Consider the following 5739-nt stretch of genomic DNA (forward strand, 5'->3'; position numbering starts at 1 on the left):
ATAAAAGCCGATTTCTGAGCAGTGAACCAGAAATGAGTTCATCTCTCCTGTTACTTAGTTGTGTTTCCCCAGGCAAACCTTGGTATCTCTGAGTCTCTTCAGTGAAAAAAAGCGGTGGGATTAGGTCTGTGAGACCCCTTTCCACATTGCATTTTCTGCAAACATCTCTACCTCATAAATGTTCTGCTGCACATGAGACAGCGAAGGGGAACAGATCAGCTGCTGTTACAGGATAATGGAAACTTTCTATCTGCTGCAAGTCTTGCATTTCAGCCAAAGCTTAAGTACCAAACAATAGTTATCAAGAACCTTCTCATCTAAAGTCAGGTCCTAGATCCTCTATACAAAACTGCAAAGGGTGAAGTAGAGAGCCAGTTTTACCAGTGTTGATGGTTTTTTACTCCCAAGCTTTATTTAAAATTTCACTGGGGGCTTAGAGTCAGGACTTCTTTAAAAAGCGGTACGTGCCGGGGGCTCAGTCAGTTAAGCGTCTGCCTTCAGCTCAAGTCATGATTGGGCTCAGGTCATGATCTCAGGGTCCTGGGATCCTGGGATCCAGCCCTGCATCGGGCTCCCTGCTCATCAGGAAGTCTGCTTCTCCCTCTCCCTTTGTCCCTCTGTCTGCTTGTGCTCGCTCGGCTCACTCTTTCTCAAATAAATAAAATCTTTTTTTAAAAGGGGGGTATGTGCCGTATGCTCCCCCTCCTCACACCTTTCCCATCGGCCCGGAAATGCTTTCCCCTCACTTTAAGCAGGTAAGCTGCATGAAGACAAGCCTGGGAACAACCACTCAGAGAGACTGACAAGTGATCCTGAAGTTTGCAGAACGTGGGGACTGCCATGCACATCTGAGTCAAGTCCAAAGGCAAGAGGGTTGGACCGGAAGAAGGAGGCAGAAAGAAGAAAGAACTGAATTGGGAATGGCCCATACTTCAAGTTAGGCTGCACAAGGTGTGTGTGTGTGTGTGTGTGTGTGTGTGTGTGGTTTCCAAACACCCAATATGGACTCCACAATAGAGAACCAGCCATAGATCTTAAAAAAGACGGCCCCCAAAAGCTTTCTACCAGGGGTAAGACAATCTCAGCAGGAAGAGACTGCACATGCCATCAGGGAGAGGTAGGCGGTTAGGGGCGTTGTAAGTGGCCATCTAGAAAAGGTGTTACCTAAGTTAGTGAACTGCAGCCAGAGATTCCCACCAGGGAAATCTCTGCAGAACCCACAACTAGGTCCCCTGAAAGAGGGCTGGCAACTGTATCCTTGCACCCAAAGGGAATGCCAGATGCAATCGACCTATTCAGTTAGACTCCCTGGTTTCTTCTCTCTCTCCTCCTCTTAGTCAACCCTACAAGGGTGGGAAGCCACTACCAGGAAGGTATATGATTGGACAAACGGACACCGAACACACTGCCCTCCTCCCCCTTCCCACTACAGACTTCTTGAGGCTGTCACAAAGACAGGGAGGGATGAAGAGGGTTTTGGCCAATATTTTCTTATGAAAAATTTTCAGCAAAAGTTGAAAAAAATTTATAGCGAACCCCTGTAGACCCACTGCCTATCTTTCCCACATATCCGTCTCTTTATCCATTCATGATTCCATCTCAGCTTTTATGCATTTTAAAGTGAATTGTAGACATCAATACACATCTCCTAAATACCTCAGCACGCATTCACTAGAATTCAGTACAGTTTTTGATAAAAAGGTTACATACAATGAAATCACAAATCTTAAGTGTTGGTTGAGTTCTGACAAATGTGTATGTATAACCCAAAACTCCTCAAATAAAGAACATCACCGTAACCCCCCAGTCTCCCTCATGTCCCTTCTCAGTCCAATACCCACCCACTTTTAGATTTTTTTCAAACATAGATTGGGTTGGCCAAACTTTAGAATTCCATATAAATTAAATCATATAGTAATGACTCTTCATTTCAGCAAAAATGTTTTTGATATGCAACCCTACCGCTGTACATATTGACTTGTACTGCTGAGTAGTACTCCACAGAAGGGTTATGACACTTTGCTCAGACGTTCTCATGGTTACGGACATGAGCACTGTGTCCAGTTTTGGGCTATTACATTCTTCTACAAGTCTTGTTTTTTTAAATATGCATTTTCGTTGAGTAAATACCTGACACTGAAGTGACTGGATTTATAGGGTAAGTGTATGGTTACTTTTATAAGGAAATTCCAGAAGCTTTCTAAAGCGGTTGTACTTCATATTCCCACCAGCAGCATGGGAGAATTTCAGTTGTTCCACATTCTTGCCAACACTATTGTTTAATCTTTCCAAACAACCATTTGGTGGACGTGTAGAGATATCTCGTTGTGGTTTAATTTGTATTTGTTCGATGAGTAATGATGTTGAGCACTTTTGCCCATTTATATATCATCCTTGGGAAATGTCGCCTGAAATCTTTTCTTCTTCTGGAGGGTGGGTTTTGTTGTTGCTGCTGTTGTCATTTTATCTTTTTATAGTCAGAATAGAAAAACTCTTTACATGCCCTCAAATCTAGTCCTCTATCGGAAAATGGATTTATAAATATTTCCTCCCAGTCTGTGGCTTGCAAAGTCATTGTCTTAATGTATCTTTTGATTAGCAGAAGCTTTTACTGATTTTTCTGCTAGATCCTGTGTCAGTTGTGATAAGGTGTATTTTTCAAAAAATAGGTTCATTTCATCCACGTTGTTGAATCTGTCACCTTGAAGTTGTTCATAATCGTCTCTCTTTTTTCGGGTTTTATGTATAAATTTAGGAAGTGATGCAACAATGGAATGATGCATTTTTAGCACTATGAAATCCAATGTCTTGAAATCCTTTCTCCCTGCAGTTCTGTTTATTACAATTTTATAATCCTGAAGAAATTCTCTTTTCTGAAGTTTTTCACTCATTCAGGTATTTTGCACGATGTCTGATGTGCTCGGTAATAAAGGCTGCAATGAAGTAGTAGCTGTGATAATCGCCCTCCTGTAATCTGAAACAATAGGGACTTTCTTTTCTGTACCGGCAGCTATGAAGTTCTCAGATAGTAATTGTCAATCTGTAGGGAACTGGTCATCTTTTCCTTGCTCGATTAGTATGTCCAGCTGAGCACCTGGCTAGGACTTCACAAGAAGGGTAGCACCATCAGCCTTCCATTTACTTTGATCTGTTCCCAAATATCCACTAAAGGCTTTTTTTTTTTTTTTTTTTTTTTTTTTTTTTTGCCACAGACGGAGCACTGGTTTGCAAATTGGAGCAAATACTGACACAGATTTGGACTTTCCAGGATTTTTCAAAGCACAAATCAGAGCTCTGTGACCTCTGGAGAGTGGCCAAAAATAGACATCCTTTGGGGGTCCACTGGAAAATTGTCATTTATGAGTTGGGGAAGCTCCTCAGTTACGTAAGAGTACATTCTGTAGGTAGTTTTCCAAGGATCTTCGGAAGCATCCCTTAAAAGCTGGCACCAGTCCCAGAGTCCCAGCTCTCGTCTTCTCCTTTAGTATTGCAGCTATGTGGGCTGGCATCGGAGCAATGACGACAAGGCCATGTTCAGAGGCAGCTTGATGATAACCAGACTTTGATACAAAATTTTGTTCCGTGCAAGTCAAACCAGACAGCCATGTAGTGCAGGACATTTTCCAGTTTCTGCCTCTGGTGGTAAGTAGATAACAAATTTCATTTAGCAGTTCAGTTCAACATCGTCATGTTCAAAAACTTTCTGCAATCCTCCAAAATCTTCCAAATCTTGTTGCTGGAAACGTTCCAATGTCATGCTTCTCCTGACCAACTGCTACTTGCTTTTTTGTCCGTACCAAAGAATAGATGATCCTTGGGGATCAGTGGCAGGCAAGGAAATGAGCAGCAGTCAGAGTGGAAACGTGGGGGGGGTGGGGGTCATCATCTAAACTTGTTCAGAATACTCTCTTGTCCTCCTCGTGTCCATAGGATCTGTAGTGATAACCCCTCTTTCACTTCTGATACAGTTAGTGTTTTCTCCCCTTTTTTGCATGTCAGAGTAGCTAGTGGTTTAGTAAGTTCAATCTTTTCGAAGAGCCAACTTTTGTTTTGTTAATTTTCTTTCTTCTCTGTTCTCACTTGTCCAGCCTCTGCACTATTATTTTTATAATTTCCTTCATTCTACGTCCTTTGAGTTTTCTTTGCCTTTTTGGTTTCCTCTACCTTCTTCGGGCCATTGATTTTAGACCTTCCCCTTTTTCTAATACAAGCATATATAGCTATAAAGATCCCTCTAAGCACTACTATATCCGTATTCTACAAATGTTGATACATCATATTTTTGTTACCATTCATATAATAACATTTTTTATTTTCTCTTGTGATTTTTTTTCTTTGACCCATAGATTATATTTCATCTCCAGATAGTCGAGATCTTCCTAGATATCTTATTGTTGATTTCTATTTTAATTTTACTGTGGTCATACTGTGTATGGTTTCAATTTGATTTAAACTATTGAACCTTTTTTTATGACCCAGACTGTGATCTATGCAGGTGAATACCATAAGCACTTGAAAAATATGCGTATCCTATGGTTGTTGTTGGGTATCGTCTTCTGTAAGTTCAAGTTGGTTGATAGTGTTGTTCTGATCAACTGTATCTTTACTAAGTTTTGTCTATTGATCTATTGATTGTTGGAGAGATGGATATTAAAATCACCAATAAAAATTGTGGATTGTCTATTACTGCCTGTTTTGCTTCATGTAGATTGAGGCTCTGTTAGTAGGTACTTAGCTACTTTTTATCTTTTTTTTCAAGTTTTTTAATTTAAATTCTAGTTAGTTAATATATACGTGAAATTGGTTTCAAGTGTAGAATTTAGCGATTCATCACTTACATATAACACCCAGTGCTCATCCCAAGGTACTTACTTTTTTTTAATGTCTATGTGTTCCTGATGAATTGACTCTTTTATCATGAAAGATCCTTCTTTTTATGACTGTAGCACAATTTATTTGATATAAATATAGCTACTCCAGACTTCCATCACTTTGTTTTCAGAGTATATTTTTACAACATATTAATTTAAACCTATCTATATGTTTATATTTAAAGCGAATCTCTTATAGACAGCATAGAATTGGATCTTGGGGTTTTTTTTTAATCAATTCTGGCGACTGATATATTAATTGGAGTGTATAGTTCATTAACATTTAATGTTATTAAATACTGATTTACTGGTGATTGAATAATGTGATTGCATTTAGGTCTTGGTTTTTTTTCTATTTTGTTTGTTTTGATTGCATTTTGGTCTTGGTTTTTTTTTTTTTCTATTTTGTTTGTTTTCTGTTTGTCCTCCCAGATTTTTTTCCTTGTTCCTTTTTTCTCTGCATTCTTTTGGAATATTTAGATATTTTTTATGATTCCATTTTAAATTATCCATTGAATTTTAGATATGTCTGTTCTCATTATTTCCCATTGATTATTCTATGCATTAAAATATGCAAGGGAGGATAAGTTTTAAATTGGATGAGATTTTTAAAATTTGCAATTAAATGGGACAGGATTTCTTTTTTTTTTTTTTTTAAGATTTTATTTATTTATTCGACAGAGATAGAGACAGCCAGTGAGAGAGGGAACACAAGCAGGGGGAGTGGGAGAGGAAGAAGCAGGCTCATAGCGGAGGAGCCTGACGTGGGGCTCGATCCCATAACGCCGGGATCATGCCCTGAGCCGAAGGCAGACGCTTAACCGCTGTGCCACCCAGGCGCCCCAGGGACAGGATTTCTTAAACCCTA

The 5739-nt window shown here is 39.4% G+C and overlaps 1 pseudogene; it reads right to left on the minus strand.

The window, feature by feature from the left end:
* Positions 1-2050: 2050 nt before the first annotated feature.
* LOC103660016 lies at positions 2051-4791 on the minus strand (annotated as a pseudogene).
* Between the last annotated feature and the right edge of the window lie 948 nt (positions 4792-5739).

Source organism: Ursus maritimus, unplaced genomic scaffold (assembly GCF_017311325.1).
Source record: "Ursus maritimus isolate PB19 unplaced genomic scaffold, ASM1731132v1 scaffold_27, whole genome shotgun sequence".
Taxonomy (NCBI): Eukaryota; Metazoa; Chordata; class Mammalia; order Carnivora; family Ursidae; genus Ursus; species Ursus maritimus.